The following is a 15,478-nucleotide window of genomic DNA, read 5'->3' as shown; positions in this document are numbered from 1 at the left end:
CTGACGTGCAGCCTGCTGAACTTATATGATTATTTCACGTAGTCGGTCTTCCAACTTCCCGTAAGTGGATTGTTGATATTTTTCAACTTTCAGTTACACAACCCGCACTCACCGATTTAGACCGTCTGCCCACACGTTCGGTAATTAAGATTTTTCATACGTAACACAAATTTATTCATAGGCCAGCGACGTCTTAATAAGAACAACATTGAAGTTAAAATTCTTTAGAAGCAGTTCCCGGCACTTTTCGTTAAGGAAGATTATTTAATTGATATGTTTTTAAATGTTGATAATCCATTTTGACTGTCATCGGAGAATAAATTATAAAATTTAACTGGTTGCCCGCTGACAATCTTAAAATATCAACCGGTTTTCAGCATGTTCTTTTATCTGGGTTTCATTAGGATGACAGTAGATTCAAATAGAGAGATGGAGCCAATAACGGAGGGTCTGTTAGTAATCTAGCTTAAATTTGACCTGGATTTTCCTTCAAATAGTTCATTCATGAGATCTGTAATTACATCAGACCATTTTACCAGTAACGGCTCATTTATTGCTCAAAAAATGTCCACCTCTGAAGTGTTTCACAAATAATAGTCCAACATACTCAAATCCGGCAAGCGCGGAGGCTCATTTCAAGTATTGTTTTATTTTGACGCAAAGCAATGTTTTAAACTCCTTCTACATGTTTGATATTGCAATGGCAACCACATTTTATTTTAAAATTTATAGGAAAGCCACCTGTTTAATACCGCACTCATTTCAATATTCAACATTTTCAACATTTATAATGGTTCATTTTTCTTCACAAAAGTCAAAGCCACTGCTAGAAAAGCCATCAAACGCGCATAAACTCGGTTTTTAAGTGCGACTTGAAGTAATATCTGTTATTTCTCGTCATTTTCAGTGCGAGTAAAACTGAGGCGCTTCCTTATAAGATACCAATCAAAAATTGAAATTAAAAATCGAAATCTCGTGATATATTTTCTTTGATAAATAGATAGTTGGAGCGATTGCAGGCAGGATCGAAGCGGCAATAGTTAAGCAAACTAGCACCTGGTGAAAAAATTTGCATAAAATCAAAGGCGAATCTGCAATCGAACCGTAATTACTATTATTTATCATTATATCGCAGCTGGTTAATGTTAATAAACTAATTAATATGCTCGAAGAATGTTGGTATGGGTTGACCGATATTTTGCATATTTCACTCAATTGAAACAAACCGTTTTACTACCGGGTTAATTGAATGGAAATTATGAATCATACACAGTGTGTCTGCCAATGGATCAAACAGAACACCAAGTAGTTTTGAAATGTTGATTTGCAAAAAATATGCTAATTTTCGGTTATACGAACGGGTTTGTTCGCAAGTTTGCAAAAATAATTTTCAATAGATTTTCAAAAACAGTGTTGTAAGGAAAAACTTCTCATTTGTACACGTAAACCGCCAACAATCGCTTATGAATTCCCCAAAATACCACTGCCACTGAAACTCCCAATTTAACAACTAAAATTCACAAAGAAAATCTGATCAAACGTTAAAGGATGTTAATAAACAAGGACATGGAGAAAATGTTGCAATTGTGAGATAAATAACAATAATCTATGGTTCTTCAGGGCAAACCTTCACGTTATACAATCAAAACTGGCGCAGAAAATGAAGAATCAAAACCAACTAAAAGAATTCCAGATAATATGCAAAGTTCATCATTCGCAAACATTTAGATGCAGCAATTGCGTTGAATAATTATCAATTGTAAAACCTTGTCGATTACATACTATTTTTTATTTTGGCCTTTCGGCTCCTTTGGCTAATTTTCCTTCATCTTCAACGTTTTTTTAACTCCTAACTTTTTCTGTTTCTCTTCAACGTTTCCAACCTACTCCAGCTCCTGGACTTCGCCTCCTTTAAAACACACTAATATTTTTATTCATGTGGAGTCAGGCTCAATATGATAAATTGTAGGTAAAACGCGAACGCCTCAAAGTACTCGTAATTTTCCTCTCCAAGAGGCATGCAAATTAGAAAAACCGTATAATAGGAAAATTGCGCCACACGGTACAAAATCGTGAATTAATTTCAAATAAATCATCGTCCTGCAGAAAAATTCTACTAGCCAGAACCATTTTAAATGAGATCACGCTTTTTAGATTACCATTTATCATTATCAGTTTTCCTTTCTATTGTAGCACTTGGGCACTTGTTTTCCATATGTTATGAACCGGCAATCTATGACTCAAATCAGTTCGGTTTATTTATTTCACTTCACCGTTCATAGTTAGCGATTTATTCACTTCGTTTGGGTTGTAAACTGCGGCCATTGGCTTGGCGCATTCCAATTAATTTTCCGGGTTTTATTTGCAAGCGCTCAAATCAGTCAAGGGTTGTTGCAAAACGATGCTTTGCGTTGTTGTTGAATTCCTCTAGGTCAGTGTCAGGTCACTTAAGCCAGCTAATGAACCATATGCTATTCAGTGTCTAATAATGTGTCCGTAATCAGATCTTCCATTCAATTCACCTGAGAGAAATGTTGGAGATCCAGATGAGCCATGTGCACAAAAAAATCGGAATTTTGGTTTAGACGATGAGAAATTGGTAACTTTCAGAAAGAGACAAATTCATTGAAATGAGTAGGCTGAAGTAAGATTGAGGCAACATCGTCAAGATAAATATGCGCTACGAAATGTACAAAAGACGAGGGAAGAAACAGAAAATACTCCAAAAACACTTGAATCAACGTTAGAATTTCCTCCTGGTGTTAGATTTGAGATGACCAATTTGAGAGACCAATTTGAAAATATTTGAATTCTGTTGTTTTCTCAATCAGTTCAATTCAAAATAATGTTCAATCCCTATTTGTTAGCGCTAATTTGCGTTAATCGCTAATAGCAAACACATCCTTTTATACTGATTTCTCTGCAGACGTGGTTCGAAATCTATTATATCATGAAAAAAATAAGTCATTAACGTTCTGAATAAATTGAAATAATGCTTCAGGTGCCAATAATGCTGAAACGAACATTGGAATAATTTCTTAATCAGAAAAATCCACACTGAATTACCAAGAGTAAATTCTACGGTATAATAAATTAATAAACCCAATGCCATTGAAAATGCATTTGCTTAAGCGGGGAGTTTCTCAAGCGGATGTCAACTGTATCATATTAATAATAGCTATTAGAAATGCAAATGTGTGCCGGGTGTTTTTTCCAAGACCTTACTGGACAAAACACCGGTAATACAAGTAATTACTCGCTTGCTATCGGTTGTTAAACTTTAATTGAAATTTATGCGATAGATTTTTTCCCTTTTTTTAATGGTCATTTTAAGATCGCATCAGATTGTACAGTGCGAGCGATAAAACGCACTTTACTTGGGCACATTTTTCTGAACGTACTGGGGGCATTAATCTGTTTACATTCACCATAATAAACATGTTACCCAAATCGCTCGATATAAATAATAAAAACGGATGATTTCTAGTTGCGGTAATAATCCTGCGAAATTTTTTGGTTGAAAGATTATCAATTTTCTTGGAAAATAATGTGGTCTCGCGGTGTTATTACCGGCTGTCGGTGAACCGCAATAAATAATTGAAGCTATTTTACGAGAAAGAATCCCACTGCAATATATTTTAGGTGCGGAAACGTCCAAACCACATTTTTTACTAAGATTATGACAGACGTACCTACTGTATAATATCGTTAAAATCGAGGATATGAAATATCTTCACTGTCCAGCACTTGAAATTGAGAAATCAAAAGGAAAAATTAAATGCAAAAAAATTGCCTTGGTCCATGACCTGCGGTTTAGAATTTATGTAAAAATTATTAATAAAATCTCCCATTGCCTCACTGAGATTTGATCGAAATCAAAACCACAAATTCCTCTCTATATAAACAATTGAAGCCTCATCAGTAAAGCACAATGAATTTCAACTTTCATATCTCTGAACAAGAGTGGAAATAAGGCCAGTTACGATTGCGATAAATCCAAATATCACAATATTATTGTTCGTAAATCTAATAGGCGTATACACGAGTAATTTTCACTTGCAAAACACAAGCGTCCGCTCTCCTCGACGCAAAATCATAAATATTAGAAGAAAAAAAAATGAGCGTAGGTCTTTTAGAGAGTCGTTCGACATTGCGCAATTTGGTACACCATTGTAAATCTTGACTTTCTTTTGCACCTGTTAAAGTGAATTCTTTGGAACGAATACAAATGTCTAATATAGGCTGTAAATAATAACTTTCAGTGACCGTATGAGAATAATTATGGTATAGAAAATGACTTTAGGTTTGGCCAGACGCAGGGTTAACTATGTGAAAGTTGCCTATTTTTCACAACAATTTTAACGCTTGGTTTCAAATTCAGTAGTTTTACGACTTTATTGCTCCTCCTTCATTTCTTTTGTCATCTAGTATTTGCATACCTACTCGCACCTTGTTAGCATCAATAATAAACCTGTCCTGGTTAGCTGCGAGATGCATTTCAAATTTGTTTGTCGCTCAATTTATTACATTGTCTTAAAGAGCAACGTCACTGTTTAAATTTCGCATGAATGATTTTTTATCGATCGATCTTGATCCTTTCATAAATTTTTCGCCCATGAGTTTTAGGTTTTATAACATCAAGATAAATAACGTGTATAAATTTACGGCTGCCTTTATCGGGTGTTAACTACCTGCTTCCTTGGGTACTGGAAAATCGTACAATTTTTTAAGCAGCGGAAAGGAAATCTGGCGCTGTTTAATTATTTGTTACGATTATTAATTGATTGCTGTTGATTAGTTATAGATAAATCAATCTGCTGTAGTAGCGATGAAAAGCGAAAGAAACGGAGTAACTCGAAGTAAAAATGTCGAATTTGCCAAAAATATCAAGCAAGAAATGTGTTAAGTAATTAATATCACAGAGAGTTGTAAAGACGCTCTGCGTCTAATTTTTTGCCTTCGAATAGTGTCGTTTTTTCTTCGAGTATGTGAGGAGATTATACATTGAAAAGTAAGAATTTCCACGCCGGGTCTACGACCGTTGAAACGTTTAGATTTTTTAATAAATGGGGAAAATTTGTATTCAGAAACAAGCCTTCTCCGCGGTATTGTTCCGAAGATAGACAGCCCACGTCCGAAGTCGCACTAAAATATTGATGTAATCTGACAGATAAGCAACCCTCTGTGTTTTAAAGTTGTGCATTCATGTCGTATGACCGAACAAGAGGTCACAGTTCAAACATGTCAGCCGGTCTTACTTTCCGTAAACGTATATCGCACATCAGAAGTCGAGTCACATTCGCTACGATTGTTTGCGTCATGAGCTGGAATTTTCGGTAAAAATCCACTTTAATAGGATCTTACATCTTTATTTCCCCGTTTAAAGGCATATACTGAATTTATGTAAAGGAGCCGCGAACAGAGGCGGTACCGGGAAAATTGCAAAGTGCAATTTGTGGGCGCCGCATTCAACTGCAGCTCCCTGTTTCATGTGTTTTAATTAAACACTCACTTCCGCGGGAATATGGAAATTTACACTTCTCGTCCACAGCAACAGTTTTTCTCACACAATAAATGTTTCGGAGTAATCAAATTTGTGCTGCAACTAACTTTGAAAAATTTACAAAGCTTACAGTGGTCACAACAATTCATAGAATCTATACAAAATCGTAAAAATTGAATCCTGCAACGGCATCCTAAATGGGTACCAAAAACCACTATTTGGAACGTACATAGTTGGTTTCTGTTGGTACAAGTGAAAAACTTGAGCATTATTGTGTAAAGTATCTATTTTACACAGTAAAATGGTATGAATTATGCCCTATTAGTGCGCGTAAAATTTGACAATGATTGCAAAACACATCCTGAATAACTGGCAAATAACTTCTTGTCTGCGACTATGAAGAAGCAAACGGTACAAAAACAATAAACAGGTGCCCAGTTCATATCGTATACACGTAAATATAGATCTAACCTGTCGATCTGATTTATATACTTAGTTCGCTGTGGCTTGACGTTAAATAATCACGTAAAAAAAACGTCGAACTTGCAATCGAACTAGGCGGTTCAGTTGGAAAGAAAGTATGAAAAAAAGACATATGAATATTTCATATTGTGCCCGTTTACACCCAGATGTTGCAAGGAATCGTTCTGAGTAGACAGTAGCATTAATTAACTTGGTGCATCTAGAAGAAAACTGAAAATAATTTTAAGTCTAATTATTTCGCATTATTGCGGCAGCTGAACCAGCTAGCAAATGTGAGCAAATGAAATATCAACTATTCCAAATAAATCTAAAATACGACGCTAGATATACGTCAATTATCCCCATTGTAATCGGAAGCGAATAATGCTAGGAAAAATAGTAACATCGATACCACTTAAAATGATAATAAGGGAACAAATTACAAAAAAACCAACAATTAGTTGACGTAAAAGCAAGCGGACAAGCGAGCAGAGATTAGAAAGATAAATAAAATAGACATAAAGTAACATAACTAACCAGCATTGAACAAGGATATATTCGCTAAAGCGGGAACTCTTATAATTAAAAAAAAAAATGCAGCAGAAGCTTTCCAATAAATAACGATAAATATGAAAATTATAAAACCGAAACTCAAAGAGTTAAACCGAACTGCAACCGATATTTTGTATGGGTACCATTGGAAGACTGGAAGTGCCCCACTCATCTGCCTAACGACATTGTGTACACAGTGGCTATGTAAATTCTTACAAATTCAAATGCATTACACCGAGCAATTAGTTATGAGTTTAAACAGTATAAATAGCCTGGCGAACAGAATCTCAATACGATGGCGCACCCAGCTCGAAAACCAGAAGCTGGCTTATCTTTCAAAGGAATCGCTATATCAAATATGAGTGGTTAGAATAATTGACTTATTATGTGACAATTTCAGTGTGAAAAATTGTAACGTGCAGGCCGTTTGACTATGTTGTCGGCGATTTCTTGTTTGGGTTCGAACCAGTTTGTCCGTAATTAGTTTGGTATGCGCTTCCACCTTAATACCCGATACGAAAAATGCTAATATATATGAAACTATGTTGATAACGTGGCATTTTTCCATACAGAAGACGCATTAAAGGACATCGTATATTTTAGCAGCTCAATCCTCTAAAGTGGCGTGGGAAAACTAGGCTGAAACCTCGGCTGAGTATGTTTTGAGCAATGATTTTTCCTCTTCCTACAACTCTTTCAAAGGTGTGTTTTAAATTCCATTTTCCTCCATTTAGTCCTCAGCTTTTTGTTAAACAGTTGTTCCTTGAAACCTTGCAAATTGCTATCAAACTTTTCACTGAGCGAAGACAACGCAGATGCAGAAAAAGGCGACACCCCACTTGGAATATTTGTTCTTTTTCAAAATGTCCCTTAAAAGAAAAAGAACTGACTTCGTCTAGACACTTGTTGCATACTTATGCATGAATAAGTTTTTGGTCTTTGACAGGCAAACAATTCCTGCCTTTTTCTACCGCAAAAAAATTGGACTGCCAGCGGAAAATGAATTGACCAAAGGCAGGTTTTAATATGTTTTTGTCGCATTTTTTTGAAACGATTACTTGAGTCGAACGTTGTAAAAAAAACAGAAAACGAGTGAAACTTCCTATTATCTATGCAACCAGCCTCTCTCAACTCAATTCTGAGATTCTGGGAAAAATTTTCAGTTTTTCCAGCCACAAGATACTTAAAGGTTCGATGATGCGGAATTCATTAATGACAGATCCCGTTTGTTCATCACACTTAGCCGACCGATCATTTACATGTTTGCGCCTACGCGCATTACCTCAATCAAATGCATTGCCCACGTCATAAATCTATTGTTAATAACAATATTAATTACAACCTTCAATGCAATATTAAGCGCTACCGAAGCGGAAATTAATAAAAACGATTTGAATGTGTAATAGTCACTTGAGCAGGTGGGTTTTATTGGAGGATTTTATCGATGTCGATTTTCCGTCCACTAAAAACGGGCCCTGTCCATAGCGATAGACCAGTTAATTAATAATTCTACGCATGTATCAAGATTTGAGAAAAATTGATAATAAAGTTGCCGGACATAAGTTAGGAAACAGTTGCTAAGCATTTTAGAATTGCATGCTTTACCTACTTAAGGAAAACTAAATAATTCGTGCTTTGTTACCAGTCTATTCAGTAGGTCAGAATCGATTGCAATCCACCAATTCCCAGAGCCTAGAATCGAAATTCGTGAAACAAATTTCCGATTAGCCAATGTATGGGCTCCCTTTAAACGGATAACATAAATCCGTTTAAATACTTTCATTAGTTGAGGTTGGGCATCCTTTAAAATGTCAGTGCGGTTATCTTTTTGTACATCCCAAGCGGCTGTTGGACCGTGGAGTCTTTCTTCATTTAAATGTCGAATCTGCCATTTAGCCAATTAATTCGTTTTGCCTCCAGCAGCGCCCAACACACGTGCTTTACGAACAACGGAAAATGATGCCCAACTTGAACACCACCAACGAGACTTGTCAGATGGTTGTTTTTCTTAAATTGGATGTTGCATTACACACAGAACGGTTGAAATTCTGATCATAACCAAGCGCTCCTCAAATATGAATTAGTAACTGTTGTTCATCCACTTTTAACATTTTGTCTCAATGTTTTTGATATCTAAATTCCATTTCCATATTAGTTTTTCAAGACAATTTTCTATTTAGACAGAAATAGAAAAGGGTGAAATACTTAAAATATTTTCGCTGCTCTTTATCATCTTATTTGCTTACTTCTTCACATAAAAAACTTATTTTATGTGAACTTATGCAAAGGTTTAAATTTATTTTGTGATTTTCTAATAAACTGTGGTAAAAAATATGCTGAAACCAGCCATTGAATGAAAGGGAAAACTGTTTCTCATACTTTAAAGACATCATTTTTACAGCTTCTGTCCGTTTCCAGTTTGTTCTCAGCTTGGTCGTTTTTAGGATAATTAACAAGTTTTTTTTCCCAATTTGTTGCAGTAATTGCATCATTCATGCAATTAAAAATCGACCTCATTCCTGGCCAAAACCGAGAAAAGACACAAATGAGCGGATGTATTATATAGTCAGCTCAATTGACGATAAGAAAGTAAGGAAGCAATATTATCGACAAGGAACTGAAGAATATGTAAATCGTGGGGCTAACTGTATAAAGGATTAAAATTAAATCGTTTTCAGGTGTAAAAAACTCAGCTGAATCGCAAGTAGGTATGTCTATGAACATACAGCTCGACCAAAAAACGAATAAAAATGAACTATTTAGAGGATTAAAATAAAATTAGTTCCAAATACGAACGACTTTTATCGGTCCGGTATTATGCCCAAAGACATTGAAGAATTGGCCAAACCAAGTGAAGCTCCACTAAGAAACAATACGAGGTTCCATAAAGACGATGATTTTTTCAGTATTTCATGAGTGCTGAGTTCTCCTTAACCAATGTATACTGACCAATAAAAATTTGAAAAGAATAAAAAGTAGTTGAAAAAGTGTTGTAAGTAGAAAAGTGAAATGAAGATGTGCAGCATTTTATAATTTTATACCATCAGGCAATCTTTTATCCTTTTGTCTCCTCGATATTTACGCCTAGTATTTTTTTGTATTTGAACTATTACCCGTAAGTGGGTATATAAAAGGCAAATACTCAAAACGTAATGTGTGTAACAATCATAATCAGTAAAAATTAGACTCCTTTTTGTTCAGGAACAATAATTTTTGCAAAAATGAAAAAATAAAAGACTCATATTTTTATATTTTTCTACCAAGACTACAAGTGTGATGTCCCAGGCACCCAACCTAAAAAACCGTCCGAGTTCATCTTATAATCATAAATATTAATTTGATTAATTTAATTTTGTTGGTAAACATTGGATGCAAAAACATTAAACGTCGAACTAATGAATGAGTACTAAACACACCAAAAATTGGTGAAAGAGATTTCAGAAATTTCATATAAATGGAATAATAATACATATAGAATGCGATCAAGATTCCAGATCAGAAGCTTTAGAGACCTAAGAAGAATCTACAAATAAAAAATTTTGCTTTAAGAAATTAATTTGAAAAATTACCTTGACGTTTCGATAGCTATTTTCTGCTATCGTTATCAAAAGAACCTAAATGAACCTAAAAAAGAGTATGTTAATAAATTGTGTAACAATAGTAGGATAATACAATATATGAAAATTCGCTCTGATAATTCGTCTGTGCAAACTTTTTAATTTTTTTTTTTCAAATTTGCACAGACGGATTATCAGAGCGAATTTTCATATATTGTATTATCCTACTATTGTTACACAATTTATTAACATACTCTTTTTTAGGTTCATTTAGGTTCTTTTGATAACGATAACAGAAAATAGCTATCGAAACGTCAAGGTAATTTTTCAAATTAATTTCTCTACTAATTGGAATTTTCTCTTACAGCTTGAGCCTAAGTGTGTCGTAGGATACCCTCTAGGTGATAGTTCTTGATTACTTTTTGATAAATAATTCGTTCTTATTGCGAAATAGGAGCACTATTTATCAATCTGTAATAAAAGACGTGATAAAAAAAAAATTTTGAGGCGAAATACCCAAAAAGAAGTTTGTAAAAAATAGTACTGACAGGCTGTGCTGATAGATAATTGTAATAGTTTAAAAAAAAGGCCGACAATCTTAAAGTGTTCCGATATATTAGGTATGTGTATGAACAAAATAATTTAACAACAGGTTGTTTTAGACAAACTGATGATGGTGGAAAAACATCGCAACATTTTAATTAAATGACTAAATCGTTATATTCTAAATAAATGACTGAAACCCAGGAACATTGTTTATGTCGCAATTAGAAATACAGTAAGAAAAACCTACGTAATGAGCAAAAATAAAATCAACAAAATCTAAAACATGTATACGAAAGCAGTGACTTTAAAATAACTGCGAAAACCGGAGATCATAAATTTTAATTTGATTCCCGATCAATTATTATCGTGAGCAAACTTACGAAGAAACAAACAAGCAAATTTTCAATTTTCATCAAAGTCAATTAAATACCTACGTTAAACGAGGTTTGAAAAGTGACCTACTTTTAGATGTACTTTTTTTGCAAAAATCCACATTGCTAGCAATTGAAGCATGTAAGTATGAAAATCCGCACACGATGAAACGGTAAATTTTTTTAACACCTAACAACTTAATGAGGCACTAACTTTAATTGAACGAATCAATCAAAGAAACAGCATCTAAGTACTATTGGCAGCTACCGTAATAAGGCTATTGTAAAGCTACAGCAAAACCAAGCAATTAACCTGAACTTGATCAATTACATGCGTTTTTCCTTGCTCAGTGTTTTATTAGCAGGAAGTGGATTTTTGAACAATTACTTTACGGTAATCTGCGTAGGTTTTATGATTTTCAATCATCATTAGAAAATCTGGAGAAAGCCGAGGTGTGATCCCCTTTCTCGGAAAAACCGAGTACGAAACCAATCGATCAGAAGGTTCAAAGCACCAATTCTTAGAAGAATGGCAATTCGATGGTAAAATTGACGTTGGAATTGATGGAACGCAGTTTAATAACTCTGCAAGAACTGTATTTCATGGTTCGGATAGCGAATTAAAGCTATGTTACTTTTTACTAATTCATTTGAATATTGTTGACTTACTAAAATTTTTTATTGCCTGGCAGTGGTTGCTTACCTGAAACAAACAATATCAATTAGCTAAGAGCACCAATAGAGTAAACCTTGATTTTAAGAAAAGCTTTGAATGGAATGATTTTTGGATTGACTGAGTTTGAATTTAAAATAGCTTGACATAACTGGGCAACAATAATAATGTTAAATGAGGTTTATTATGCGGCCAGTTGAAATTGAAATGGTGGTTTATTTAGAAACTCAATGGGGCCTTTTAATGACCCAATAAAATGCAACGGTATTCTTGATTTAGTAGTATAATTTAAAGACCCTAAATTCCTTTTAGAGGAATCAGTTTGAGCTTCGCATTTGTTGCCCAGCATTCATAATAAACGTCACCATTCATGGATTTTTATGGGCCATCCTCAAGCACCTAATTGCGCTGGGTAACACTTTGTACATTTCTAAAAGAGCGTAATCACGTTCTTTCTTGTATCTTGTACCTACACATGGGTAATAGTTTTTATTTCCTGCTTAAAAGCCCAGCCGTATCGGGGGATACAGCTCGGCAATGCGTTTGGTCCGAGCTTATTGACTCAACCTCATCATTATAATTTGCTTGCAGATAAGAAAAACTCCAGTGCAGTTCCAAAGAAATCTACTTGACCTATGGATGCGATGGTTTAACAATTTTTTTGCGACCGCCCAAAAGGGACGTACACGATCGTTTTTTAAGAAATTGGGAAATTACAAGCTATCAATTTCGAGCGGATACACGGGACAAATAAAAAGGTTGTCCATTGTCTTAAGAACACTGCACTTTAATTGAAATTCAGCCAGGAAGATGATATCGTGAAAGTCGTGGCAGCGTCGAGAATAAAACCGAGACCGGCAAAAAATTCGTAGTAAATTAACAATCTCTCTAGATGCATTCTTCATATTATCGAAAAATTGTGTCTATAGCCGACCAACTGTAAATTGAAGCGGAACGGATGCGTGAGACGATGTTCACGTTGAAAATGCAAAAATCCGACCTCTTTTCCTAAACTCATCTGGTCTGATTAAGCCCCACGGTTATAATAGTCTATTAATTTCAAATGCAATGTCTAGCGTATTAAAACCAAGGAAAAACAAAGACGATGCTGTAATGGTTTGGGTAACTAAGCGAAATATTCATACAGGATGACATTGTTTAAGGATTTAAGAAAATTGTGCTCACAAATTACATATTTTTAATAAATATTCTTCACAGGAGTAGGAATCGTTTGACAAATAAATGCAGGATAGTAAAGGCAACCAGAAGCTTTTCTTTTAATACCGACGAAAAATAAGAATTAGCTCATAAGTGAAGAAACTGAAATTCCAGATAGATTCAGAAAGACATCGACTTTTTTAAGCAAATGAAAATCGACAGGAGGAAATAGAGAAAAAAGGCCAGTTTGTTATAGATGGCATACCCGTGTGGATAATCCGCCCAAAGAACAATTAAAACAATATTTGACAATGTTGCGTCCTGAAATTACCATAAGTTAGCCATCATCCCACATTCCGCCGGTGTCCCCTTAAAATGCCGTATATTTTTTAGGGGGCCATACCGTAGGCTTAATGTTGATTAGCCTTGTTAAAGAACCCACTTTTTAAGAAATATTTAAATTCAGAAGTGACCCCCTTAATAGGACTGCTCTTTTTTGCACATTATTGAAATGCAAAATTATGGAGCAATAGTCATTAATTTGCATAACTTCATTTCTTCCTTTTGGGTCCGTTGATTTGGTCGCCGAGAGTGCTCGAAATTCGTTTATTTTCAGTTCGTAAGGTTTTTGACCCATCTTTGTTTCACATTTTTCCTGTTTATTAACTACGATTCGAGAAAAATATACCAACTGCATCACGTAAGAGGATGGAGTGGCTTTTAAAAACCAAGAGAACAGGAGATACTAAACATCAAAAAATGTCTTTTATGCAAAAGATGCAGATTCAATAGACGAAGAAAGTAATCTGCATAAAAAATGTGTCATGGTTTTCAATTTTTTACTATACTTTACCTCAAAATAAATTAATACTAAAAAGCTAAATTGAGAATAATAACAGTAAAATAAGGTTAAAGCAAAATGCAATTGCGAAAGTTTAAAAGGCAAACAACTCGATTGAGGCAGATAAATTAAATGTTGAAACGTGTTTTATGCAAACTTCATATTTTTTATTCCAAACATGCCCCGATTTCCTCGAGAAACAGGGAGCATCAATCATTTTCACCCTGTGCAAAGTGCTGCCAAAACAGTCTCAAATTCAAAAATCCTGGACCAAATTCCAGTTAATTTCGCCAAGTGTGAAAGTGGGAAAGAACCAAACAAAAGAACGGAAGCAGGATAACAGACACACCAAAAATTCCAGAAAAAATGACCACGAAATATCGGGAGGCAGAGAAAAACAATTCAATTTTTCCTTGATTTCCTTGATTCCGAAATCTTTGCCGTAAATGCATGCGAAACGTCGAAAAAACACAGGCTGATTTTAAACTACCGACATTCATTATAAGGACTACTGATACCTAGATGGAAAATCAACAATGTTTTTTTCATTTTAAACGAAATTGTTCTTTAAAGTGTACTTACAGCTCTGCTAATAAGAAATTGGGAATAGTTGACGGTTATTTGCGAATATAAAATATTTTTAATGAAACATTTCAACCGCAACTTTATTTCCAGATAGAGATGCTAGAGCTTTGTGGACAAACAAATCAGCCTTACAGCGTTTTTCCAGTTGTGGATAGAGTTTGAAAACCTCAAACGTATAACAATGTCAAACGTGCATAAAATTTATCATCGTTGAGAAGAGTCTAGAACGGACAACCCTTCTGAAAAACTCCTAAACTGGTTTGAAACTGATAGAAACAAGCACTAGCACAAGCGCTGAAAACGTTTCACGGCTTCGCCTTGATCTCGAACTTCATTCATTTGCCTTGATCTCAAACTCTCATCTCTGAAAATAATCTATATAACTTCTACTTATTTTAAATAAAAATATCGCTTCAATTATCGTCTTCCAAATAATCCTTATATAAAATTTTATCGCTCTTAGATAACACAAACTTATCTTCAATTTCAAAACTATGACAATTGTCGCTACCAATATATCTCTTGGTGTGACGTAAAGATGAAATTGTACTCGTTTTTAGCTTATTTCTCAACTTAGTTTTCATTAGATTAACCTGAGAAAATATCCGTTCAACATTGGCTGATGAGTGAGGTAGAATAAGCAGGTTACAAATAAAATTGGAAACACGAATATATCAGCTCCATATTTCAATATTTGTACTTGGCTCCAAAAATATTCAATATTTCCAGAAATTTTTTAAATTTCTTTAGCGTTTCGCAACAGACGTCATTCTGTGTCCAGACCTTGTAATTCACTATCATTTATTAAATTTGAAAATATCATTGCAACATCAGAAATAGATTGTAGGGAACCTGATTTCACCATTGCAGGATCCATAAAACATAATTTTATCATATTTATGCTCTACATGGCGGGATTCATTAATTCCATGTTTTAAAAAGAACTCTAAAATAAGAGGTGTGCTAAAATAAAATGTCTGCTATTACAAACGTACTTTGATCATGAATGGAAATATGTTATATTATTTTAAGTAATCCACGGAAATTTTTTAAACTTTTATTTGCTACTTTTCGGTAGAAATCTGCATGGTATCGGTAGATCGGTATGTTCCTTGACAAAGCGGTAGATCTACCGAAAAATCGGTAGACCTGGCATCTCTGAGCTGGACAAAAGTTTGTCACTTGGACCCCAGTGCGAATTGCTAATTAAAATAAATAATAATAATAATT

General features: G+C 34.5%; 1 protein-coding gene across 1 annotated transcript in view; it reads right to left on the bottom strand.

The window, feature by feature from the left end:
* The window catches only part of LOC109534671 (protein dachsous), a 225,887-nt gene that overhangs the window by 83,212 nt on the left and 127,197 nt on the right, over positions 1 to 15,478 (bottom strand). The window lies entirely within an intron of this gene.

This window comes from Dendroctonus ponderosae, unplaced genomic scaffold (assembly GCF_020466585.1).
Source record: "Dendroctonus ponderosae isolate FM_Combo_2020 unplaced genomic scaffold, Dpon_F_20191213v2 Dpon_F_20191213_1, whole genome shotgun sequence".
In the NCBI taxonomy this organism is placed as follows: domain Eukaryota; kingdom Metazoa; phylum Arthropoda; class Insecta; order Coleoptera; family Curculionidae; genus Dendroctonus; species Dendroctonus ponderosae.
Note: the sequence above shows the minus strand (reverse complement) of the source record. Positions and strands in the feature narration are given on the sequence as shown.